General features: G+C 34.9%; 1 pseudogene; it reads left to right on the forward strand.

Moving 5' to 3' along the window:
• Positions 1-12,387, forward strand: part of LOC130217403 (C-Jun-amino-terminal kinase-interacting protein 3-like) — a 65,058-nt pseudogene that overhangs the window by 35,970 nt on the left and 16,701 nt on the right.

Raw genomic sequence — 12,387 nt, forward strand, 5'->3', positions numbered from 1 at the left:
TAACCTTATTGTTGGTTTTGTGGTTTTCCAGGGTCACATCTCAAATAGTAATGGAATACTACTGGAGTGAAGAACACCATTTAATTTCTACTTCGCTTGTTGAAGCTTTCTAGCATTTGGCATTAAATAAAACTGTGCAACTCTAGAGCTGTAACAGGTCACATGTTGCATTCAACCCGTCAGTCACATTTACGTTGTAAATATGCAAATAATTTTTGTTAAACAAGGATTGTACAGAGAAACTTCAGTGTAAGAATATCCAATAATTGGTAGCTCTTTTTAAATTATGAGCAGGATAACCTAGGTTTCTGTTTACCTGGGGTTTAGGTAAACCGTTTCAGGTGTGAAAAGCCCTATAGAGATTAACAGTGCAGTTAAAGGGATAATCATGAGGTGCGTCTCAAATCGTGTGCATAATATGCAATATTCTATGACATTTTGTAGCATAAATAGTATAAGTAGTGCATTCACCCTGAAAAATCTAAAAAGAATAAGTGCACTTTAAATGCCCAAATGATATCCTTATTCTACCGGTAAAAAATTAGTGTGTAATGTTGAACCTCAATCTTTTTGCGCTCATAAGGTTTTTGAACAGCACTTAGTCTGACCTGTCAGACCTTTTTGCCTTGGGAGACCCTACCAGGGGCACCAGCAGTAATGCTCGAAGTAGAGCCGCTGCTTTTCCACATTGAGAGAAGTCAGCTGAGATTGCTCCAGCATCTGTTTCGGATGCCTCCTGGACGTCTAGCTAGGGAGGACACACTGGAGGGACTATGTCTTATGGCTGGCCTGGGAACGCAACGAGATCTCCCCCAGAGGAACTGGAGGAAGTGTCTTGGGAGAGGGCAGTTTGAGGTTTTGTCCTGAGACTGCTGCCCTCACAACTCTGCCCTGGAAAAGTGGAAGAAAATTAATGCAATAAATGAATTTGGCAACCATTAAACGTCACCTAGGAAATGGTTTGAATTTCCGTTTAGTAAAAAGATGGGTAACACACTTTATAATAACTACACACTATGAACCAATTATTAAGCATTAGCAAACAGTGAATTCATTATTTAAGCATTAACTATTAACTATTAACTATTATTAAGCATTAATAAATGTTAGTAAGCAGTTTATAACTACAGCTACAAATGCTTAATGATTGTGTTTTCATACTTTGTTATTGATTCATTTTTTCATTACTAAATTAATGCATTATTTGTAAACCAGTGATTTAAATTGTTGCTGATTTTTTTAAGATAATTCAGAATGAGTTAGTAAATGATTAATAAACTATTTAAATTAACATTTATAATTCTTATTATTCAGGTGTTTACTAATATGCTTTATTAATCAACATCATCCAGTTTTGTGACCTAATCTAAAGTGAGGACTATTTATGCTTTATAAATCCCTTATAAATGACAATGAAAGTTATCAGTTATATTCTAAACAGGAACACAAAGTAAATAAACGACTTTATTCATTTCTATTATTTGAAGATGCACAAATAAATCTGCATCAAATGAAAAATAAGTCTTTGCAACCTTATCTAAAATAAAATTACTGTAGTTTAAACATCACTAAATAACTTTGAAATGTATCATAATATATTGTTAAATTTATATTGTTGTTATCCAATTTTTACAATAATTTAACTTTTTAAGATAGGATTGCCAATATTATTGTTCATTTAATACTAAGCCTTTAATTGTCATTTATAAGGGATTTAGAAAGCAGAATTAGTCCTCACTTTAGATTAGGTCACAAAACTGCATGAAGTTGTGTTAATAAAGCATTTATTAACATACATAGTAACCATTAGTATATGCCTGAATAATAAGAATTATAAATGTTGATTTGAAAAGTTTATTAATTCTTTATTAACTCATTCTGAATGATCTTAAAAACCACCACTCTTAAATACAAATGATTTGTAAGTAATGCAATACTTAATTTAGTCATGAAAAATAAATCACTCACAAATTATGAAAATACAATTATCAAGCACATTATAAATGTGCTTAAGTCATTTGTAGCTGCAGTTTTAAACTGCTTACTAAACTTTATTAATGTAGAGTTAATGCTTAACAAATATTGAATTCACTACATGCTAATGCTTAATAAATAATTCATAATGTGTAGTTATTATAAAGTGTTACAAAAAAAGATTACTGTTCTATTTGGGACGACACTAAACTCTACACTAAATGATTGAGTGCCATTTGGGATGCAACTATGGTTTGTGATGTGTTTTTGAGTCTTAAAGTCCCAGCGCCTGCTCTCTGATTAAAGTCTGAATGCGTCTCTTTCATTACAGGTTGAGAGCTGAAGCATTAGGAGCATCTCAGGACTCTAAAGACGAGGGTGGAGAGGATGTAAGTAAAACACTTCTGTTCTGTCCCATTTAAGCACCTTTGCTGTGCTCCAGAAACTGCTGAGCTGCTACACTGGTGTCAAATGATGGAAACTTAATTATGTTTTCTTCAAGAACACCTTGTTTCAGCTCAGTTTTTAACAGCATGACTTATATCCATACTACTTTAGGGAGATCCAAGTGTCCTTTAGGGATTCATGATGCATTGTGCTTACATGCTCACTTATTTCTGGACCAGAGCTCTTAAGTCCCAAATAACCAAATATGTATTTTTTATGTCATTAATTGGCTGATATTGAACTCATTTGAAGCTTTTGGCAATGATATAAAAAAGGCTAATACTGATGGGTATTAATTGCATGTTTTTTAATAATTAAATAATTTTTCTCAGTGCAAAATCGTTAATATAATCTGTCCAAAATATCAGACCTGCATTTACAAATGTACAAAATATCAGATGTGCCTCGGGAAATTAGCTGGTATGCTCTCTATGCTCAAGCACTGGTACAAAACCATTGGTTAGTTAAGAACTAGCTAAGCTAAGAACTAATCAAACAATATAAGAAAGCAACTGCACATTAGTGAGGTAATTTATTTCTGCATCATATATATATATATATATATATATATATACAGTACACCCCTCACAAATCTATCTTTTAAATTCATAATTTTAATAGGAAGCTATACAATATTATATTTGTGCACATACATTAGATTAGTCAGTACTGAAGCCAAATCTGAAGCTTATCTAACAAAATAACTTGCATTGAGAAAAAAACATTGTTAGAAAATAATAAATCAGGTTCAAAATTCTTGTTTCTTTTTTTAACAATAGTCAAAGGGTTTTGAGGAGATTTGATCTCTTTATATCACTTCACAATTCAACTGCAAAAGTACTTTTTTAATAAACTAGATCATAATAATGAGGCAAGTTACCTCTGTAAAAAACTTCACAATAGAGATTTGACTGTGATTGCTGCTGAAGTACAGATTTATAGCTCAGTGCAAATATGTAATGCAATTGAAATCTACAGACACTAGGGGCCCTATCATACACCCGGTTGCAATAAGGCACAAGGCTTGTATGACGCGATTTGTTGCTATTTTCAGCCCAGTACAACAGTAATTTAAAAGTTTTTGCGCCACGTTGTTTAAATAGCTAATCCATTTTCACTACTTTGTGGACTCATGGGTTGTGCTGGTCTAAAAAGGGGTGTGTGTCAAGGCACGTTGCTATTTTGAAGAACTGATATAGACCGTGCCATTGAAATTTGATCTACAGTCCAGTGCAGAGCACTTTAGTTATGCACCTATGCGAGTCCATACGCGTACACATTGCTTAATACACATAGGATGTACAGCGGTACACAAATATCTGTGCAAATAAAACAAAATTTAAGGATTAAAATATTACAAATATTATTATTTTCTACATAAATATAAAAACCACTGCCTACATGCCTTCACCTCAGGGGGCTTTTTTCAGTTTATTCATGACAGTTTGCATTTATATAATGTTATTATCATTAGCAGTATTATTTATCATATGAATATTTATATTTGTTTTAATAAAAACAAGTTTAGATTTGTCTACCTGTCGGGTTTTGGAGACACATGCCACATTATATGGGGCATAGGAAAAGGACGCGTGTTTGGATAGGAGTGTAGATATAAGTTTTTTGAGCACACTTCATTATTATTGTTCATTTATTCGTTTGCTGGAAATTAGAACTGAATTTAGAAATAGTTTTGGAACAAATCTTTGCGCTTAACAAACTAAATTAAATATGTAGGCTAATAGATGTCTTCAGTGGAGCGAGTACAGCACTGCTTCCTTATGCACAAAAGTAAAGGAGTAAAGTAAAGAGGCCCAATGGAGGAGGCTCATTCTTTATCTTCGCTCTGCAGATGCTCTGTTTAACTGTTTTCTCGCTAGTGAAGTGTTCAATTTTAAGTCCATGTAAACAGTAAATGCACCATGGCACGACGCAACTGACTCTTAAAGGGAATGTGAGATGAGACCCTGATTGGTTTAATGCATGTTATGCACAAAACACACCCATAACTCATCAAGAGAATAAGCACAACCCTGTTAGACCATGCGCCGTGGCGCAGAGCATATTTTTCCATCCTTAAAATAGCAAAAGTGGATTTGGACACACCCTCAATGCTTTTGCGCAGTAGACTTTGCACCTAGATCATTAAAATGGAACTCTGTTGTTAGAATGTGTATAATTAAACAAAAATAGTTGTTCAAAAACACTTAAAAGTGTATCTTGTATGTTTTCTTAACATTAGAGGGAAAAACCACTTGATTTTAGTCTTTGTTTTTGCTTGCATCGTCTCACTTTAATGCCATTTATGACTTTTAATATTGGATCGTATATTAGATGCCAGGTGCAAACACAGTCAAAAATGTTATTACTAATCACCTCCACAGGCCTCTCCGTATGCTCTGACAGCTTTTAATTAAAACGCAGTGTGCAGTAAAGCTTTAACCTGCTCTGCATGCTTCAGTAAGCTTGTGTTTAATGCTGAAGGCCTGATGCACTAACCTCCGCTCTCCTGCCGCCGTGTTGTGGTGTTGTGGTATTTGGCTCTTTGGTGCAGTACTCGTCTCCACTGCAGGACGATGTGACCATGACGCAGAGACGCCGCTTCACTCGGGTGGAGATGGCCCGTGTGCTGATGGAGCGCAACCAGTACAAGGAGAGACTGATGGAGCTTCAGGAAGCCGTGCGCTGGACCGAGATGATCAGGTAACGTCAACAAAACTGGTAACGCTTTTATTTAAGATGAATTATTTACAATTTTCATGCAGTTACTATAGTGATTACAATTAATTATGCATAATCACATGTAACTAACCCACATCATAACCTCCATCATATACTAAGTAAATGTAATTACTTAATTTTACTTAGTAGTAAAATGAATAATTACATTGTAATAACTACGTCAGCTTAAAATAAAGTGTAACCACAAAATCTGATACATTAACACATCTAAATGACTTTAATTCGATAATCATAAAAAAAAGTTGAAAAGTGTGTATAAGAAATAATTATTCCATCATAATGTAACAAAACATCCTAATGTACATAACTGAATACAAACCTAACCCATATTCAAACCCCAACCATATAGTAAGTAGACTACTGCATGCATTATGATAGATCTATTAAAAAATATTTGACAGTTTTTTTTATTTCTTAAAATGGCGTAACTTAAAGTGCTGTAAAAAAATTGGAGAAAAAAATGTTTTTAAGGTACTTTATGATATGTTGCCATATTGCAGAGCTATTCAATTACAAATTTAGTTGGGCCAGATTGTCAAACCAAGAAGGTTAGCTGGGCCAGTCATTTTAGCGGCAAAGCAGTTCATCTGGACAAATTTTAAAACCAACACAAACAAATTTATAGAAAAACATAAGGTTTGTTCGTTGTTTCTCTTTTAACTTTGGTCAGTTTGCAGAGCAAAAGGTGCATACAAATAGAGCTGAATTAACAGAATCTGAGGGCGTACTCACATGATGTACAGTTGCCTTGAACCGGCTTGTCCCCCCTCCAGTCTCCCCCGACAGCCCGCACTCACGTAGCATTCGGGCCTGAGCACGCTTACATCACCGATGATGCGCTGTTCAGTTTTAAGAAGCGCTCTCGCTCAGCACAGTCAAGATCTCTTTATATTGTTATATCATTTACTCGTTTGATATGCAGTGACACGCTGTCAAATATTTCACTGAACAGATCAGCCACTTTTGACGCTCATAAAACAATTATAAAATCTTCATACTGCCGGAATTAGGAGGTTTGCTAAAGGTGCAGCTGTCATGCAGTGAGGGGTTTGCGTCTTTAATAATCTACGACAGTTTGCGTTCGATAAACTGTAAGAATGATTAATAAATTCATATGAAACAGGCCCTTAAATGTCATGTCTCGTCTTCTGTTTCGGGCTCAGGTTCGCTTTGCACCCTACAAATGTACCGCGCCTGAGCCCAAGTGAACCGTGCTCAGGCACACCTCTTCGGGCACGCTCTGCATTGTTTGCATGTTGCAGGCTACATAATTTACGTTGGTGTTTGGGTATCTATGGGCGGAACCACAGGCTGGACCGCTCGGAGGGTGATTCTTGGCCGCATGTGGCCCGCGGGCCGCCAATTGAATAGCCCTGCCATATGGCAACAACGTCCAACAGTGGATCTAACTTTAGAAATTTCAAATTTAGAATTTATAATAATTTAATAATAATTATTTTAATATAATAAATAATTTAATTAAATAATCATTTAATTAATAATTTTGCTGTTTGAAATTATTTAATTGGTGTTGCAGTATTATAAGCGTTAACACAGAACTTATAAATGACACCTGCTTTCCAACAACTCATATTCCAACAGCTTTCATTTATTCCATTCTCTTTTGATGAATATTATTGAAAACAAACATAATTTTGTATTATCATGTATACAACATACAGTAGGTATACATATTTCCTCCAGTAAATATTATAACAAATAAAAAACAAGTCTAATATATCCAGATGCACCCGAATAATGTAGCTACTAGCTAACCATGTTCATATATTAAAATATATACTATACTACATCTGTCTTATCTGCATCTGAGCTAACTAATCTGAACTCTCTCCATCACTGCTCTTATCAAATGTCCAATCTACATCATTCTCATGGTCACTAAAACCATCCTCATCCTCACTTTCATCTGCAGGAAGAGCCAATTCTGTCATTTTCTTCTTCCACTTACCATAGAACATGGTGGTGCTCGCTAATACACTGTTCCCTGTATTCATATCTATTCAAAAGTAGTATTGCCATTAAAATTTTAGATTTTATCCATATTGCAAATGCTATTAACATATGGTTAATCAAAATTATATTACTGGCATTCATGTTGTTATTGCTACAAATTAAAAGATCACAGCTGACCTTGCTCGCTTGCTAACCTTGTGCAATAGTGGAATGTGCAATATTGCACAGTGTTGCCATTTGTCAACATACATTTGATCGATTTACAAAAAAACTAATATGATAAAGTTTGTCATCATAACTTACTGGAGGTGGGGTCTACGATTTTTTTTGTGGATCTGACATGAGTTGATCCTTTGATTTTATTGAAGTTTTCATTTGGATTCAGCAACTACTCATAATAAACGCCAGTCTGTGAGAAATCGCACCACAGAAAAACACAGCATGTCATGTGACTTAACCAAAGCACATCATTGGCTAAACTACGGTCTTCTCTTTCCAACAAAAAAAACTAGAATGTCAATCTTAAAGAAACAGGTAGAGGGTTAAATAGTTCCGCTGTAATACAACAGCTTAAAATAAAGTGTAACCACAAAATCTGATACATTAACACATCTAAATGACTTTGTATGTATAGTAATCATAAAAAAGTTGAAAAGGGTTTATAAAAAAGGATTGCATCATAATGTAACAAAACATTCATAACTGAATACAAACGTAACCCACATTCAATCCCCAACCATATAGTAAGTACACGTAATTAATTACTTAGAAGTTAAATATTAAGTAAAATGACTATGTTTAGGGATGCAACGATTAACCGATTTCAATATTAACCACGCATCAATTCGTCATGGTTAATTAATCTTAAAGGTTTCTCAACACTGTTTTTCTTTTGCACGGAATGAAACTGCTGCAACTAAACAGTTACGCCAACTGAGCGCAAGTTCCGAGTTTATACACCGAGGCTAATACGCATTCACACTGGATTAACTATGGCTAAGACACCTAGCAGCAGTATTTTGTGCTGTAAATACTTAACTTAAAGGTGCTGTAAGTTTTTGACTCTTCTAAAGCATAAAAGTACCATATTATGTTTGCAGATATTTAAGAAATATGCTTTGATAGAAAACCGCGTATTTCATTCATTCAGAAAGGCTCTCAAAGTATACGCCAGTAACCGAAATGTGGCCTCTGGTGGAGAGTAGCAGACTCAAAAATGAGACCGATTCAGTTGCACATGAGGCTATTAGTTAATGATATAAAATTTATGAGCGTAAACATTATGTGAGCAGGTTACATTGTAACCCTGTGTCCTAACACGCTATGTGACGAGATACACAGTGATGAGCAATTTAGCTGTTTGCACTAGACGAAACACGACAGAATTTAAATACAGCCATTCAAAAGCACAGAATATGCACTCACTCACGAAATGGTAAGGTTAATAATCGAATACATATTAAACCTCTTTAACATTATTAAACGCACATGCTGAATCACTGATATGTGTTTAGTTCTAAAATTCAATTCAAACATTTTTTTTATTATCAAGATCTGAGGTGAACTATCTGCTACTGCTTTCATTAGTATGGCAATAAATGTCATGTAAAATGGCATTCAAACTCACATTTAGCATTTACCACTGAATAAAGCACATGAGGTGTACTGAGGTGATCATAGTCTGTTTATTCTGTTGTTCAGCTGTGTGAAATAAAAGCCGTTTCTAATATATTAATTTGCGGTGTTGGTTAGGACAAAAATAATATGATGAATATTCCTTCTATGGGGTGCCGTTGATTTTATTTAGAACACGGTTTAAATCACTCGCTCTTGTCCTCAATCTGGCAACCTGCACTTGTGTTTGTTTTGATCCAGGAATGCAATACCTAGTTCAACCACTGAGTGTCAAACTTACATACTGCACCTTTAAAACTTAAGTTAATGTAAAGGTATATTTTACTGTAGAAGTTTAGGTTTACTGCAAGAGTACACATTTGCATAATACATTTACTTGCTATAGTACGTAAATTGAATGAGTAAGGCTTCATCTTGTCCCTGTCCATTTCACTTTCACAGGGCGTCTCGAGAGAGTCCTCCTCTACCAGAGAAGAAGAAATCCATCATCTGGCAATTGTGAGTATTACACAAGCGGCAACCTCCCACTCTCCCTCGTAAAGCAAACACGGAAGTAACTGAAACTGCAATTCATCGAAATTCCACTAGTCCTAGCTACATAATAGAGCCGATTTCTATTGAGCCCACTGTTAAAATGGCCAACTTTACTGCAGAAAACAAGGTGTTTACAGCCTGGTACAAAGAACGATTTTGGTTCATATAACTAATATTACCCTTCATGACAACTGTGAGGGGGGTGAATTTTTTAAAAACCATTTCATTTATATTAGGTCTGCATAATTAAGGGGCGTGGCCACTTGAGTGACAGCTAGGTCTCGCTGGTCGCCGTCACTTCACCTCAGCTGATTCCGGCTGATTAGCTGCTGAACTCGGCATATACATGATATTTTTGTGTTGTTTTATGTGGCTTTGCACAGTCAGTTGCCTTTTGGAATTATTTTTTACAATTATCAGATTATATGGCATGCTGTGCACCTAATTGTGCTCTCAAACTATTCACGTGGCTTCCATTACCAAGGTGAGTGAAATTATATACTTGTATATCATATCTATAAATGTATTTGTTTTATTTAAGATAATTTATCATTTATAATGTTCTTTAGAGCTGTAATGCACTCCAGAATCTGACAGATTGATTAGCTGTAAGCTCTAGAACAGTCGTCTGAAGCATTGTCATACAGTGTTATGCCTGGATTTCATAAGTAACCTTGCATTTACTAACACAGACTATATTTGAAGTGTTTGGAAGTAATTCACGCGTTCCTCCTGTAGAAAAACGTCGTAAGAACAATGTTTTGGAGTTCAATGTATTATAACTGTTTTTAAAAGACTAAACACTTCATTGATATAGTGTACAGCCAAGCACATGTGGTCCGAACACAAACGAGTCGCAGGTAATGAAGTATTAAGCGTTTCTCCCAAAGAAAAGTGTGTCTAAGCAAAATGCTAGCAGGCGTCTGTAGCTCCGCTCATGCTCCGCCTCTTTGCCCTTGTTTGGTCACCCCCAGTCAGTGCGATGAGGCGCGAACAAAATTTGTAGCGTTTTTTTAGAAACTTATGGGTGACGTCACGGATGCTACGTCCATATCTTTTACAGTCTATGATAGTACTTGAATTGTATGAATTTAGTCTTTGTAATGACTGCATCATTGCATTAAATATTGAAAAATCCATTTTAAAGTTGTGTGAAGTTCTTAGCATGCATATTACTACTATAATATTACAATGCATATTTACCAGAAAATTAGATTTGATATGTTTACAGTGGGAATTTTACAAAAATAGCAAGAAACATTATACTGTATGTAACATTGAATGATTTTTGGCATAAAAAATGTATTCATGGCTTTTCCTAAAATATACTCATGCAAATTTGTGGTTTTGTGTCATCTGTTTTTTGCCTGTTCTTTCACTCTTTCTGTGTTTCTCTCCCGCTTTGCGCGTCTCTTCAGTTCATCGGCGAGTCCTCTCCAGTGAAGCGGCCGTTACACCAGTGTCAACATTCACTACAAGTCTCCTTCTCCAGCCAGCTACAACCAGAGGCGCTCCCAAACCATGTGCCAGATCTCCACCTCCACCTGCATACGAGAGTTTCTGCCGGAAGAGTGAGGAGAACATGAGATTCTGTCTGTGTGTCTGTCCTTTTCATCCTCACATTTACACAGCCCTACTTACACTGTGTCCTCCTAGTGTACTCTGTCTCTCTCGGTCTACCGCTCTGGCAAGCTGACTCTGCTAAATGCTAATGTGTGTTAATGCTGCGTTTGGCTGTTAGCTGTTGCACACTTACATGTTTACTTGGCTTGAGGCACTATCAATGACCTCTGTTGTTTTTAAATGACAGTAATACTAAAAGCTGTTAACTAACTTTAACCGGAAGTTTAAAAGTTGCTTAGAATGAAAATAATCTAAATTAAAATGGTTTATTTATTTAGTAATGACTATGTTTAGGTTGTGGGGTTTCGTCCATGTTCAGATTTATTTTACATAATGACGTTTAAATTACTTCTATTGTAATTTAGGTTTACGTAAAAAAATTTGTTGTTTTGTTTTGATTAACATGCATGTTCTTTAGGTTAAACATTTTTTGCCAGCATTAGTTTTTGTAACTTCTTCCACTACAATATATTTATTTATGTTTTGTATTCTATTCAGTTAGTTTGCTGAAGCATTATATTATTCTCATACTATTATATAATTATATAGTATATATATATATATTAGTATATATAATATATATATATATATATATATATATATATATATATATATATATATATATATATATATATATATATATATATATATATATATTATACACACACAAACATATATATACACAGTTGAAGCCAGAAATATTAGCCCCCCTTTGAATAATTTTTCTTTTTCTAATATTTCCCAAAGAAAATATTCTCTATCCCATTAGAAATATTTCCTAAATAAATAAATAATATTTATTTATATATAAATATATATAAAAACATAGGAAACCAGGGTAATTTCAAACTACAGCTGATCAAATCATTATTAAACAGGTAAATGACTTTCTAAGTCAATCTCTCTCTTTGTATATTGTAGTGCTGTATTTATACCATAGTATTATTGTGATCTCCCGATTACAAGAAATACTGCGGAATCTCAGTAGACTGATGGCATTTCATACTGTTCAGCCTTATAATCTTACAATATGAGCAAATCACCTGTTTGTCATCACTTTAGACATTACGCTAGAGAATCATTCAAACACTAGCTCTAAAATGACGCTAGTGAATTAGTAACGTTTTCTGCTGTTCTGACATCCGCTGCAGATGTGAGTGAATAGCGGAAGTAGTTCCTCTTACGAAAGGGTTTTAAGACTCCCGTGTTTGATTTTTCTTTTTTATACATGATTATGCTGTTGAACTGTTGTATAAACGCAAACATCACACAAGAAGCAGTGCGATATGGCTGTATATCGTCACTGGTGGGACACTAAAGCACTCGGCCTGCAGCTTCGTGCCAATGCATTGCCTCCCACCAGTGCAGATATACAGCCACATCGCACTGCTACTCATGTGATGTTGCGTTTTATACAACAGTTCAACAGCATAATCGTGGTATAAAAAGGAAAATCAA

This window comes from Danio aesculapii, chromosome 3, assembly GCF_903798145.1.
Source record: "Danio aesculapii chromosome 3, fDanAes4.1, whole genome shotgun sequence".
Classification (NCBI taxonomy): Eukaryota; Metazoa; Chordata; class Actinopteri; order Cypriniformes; family Danionidae; genus Danio; species Danio aesculapii.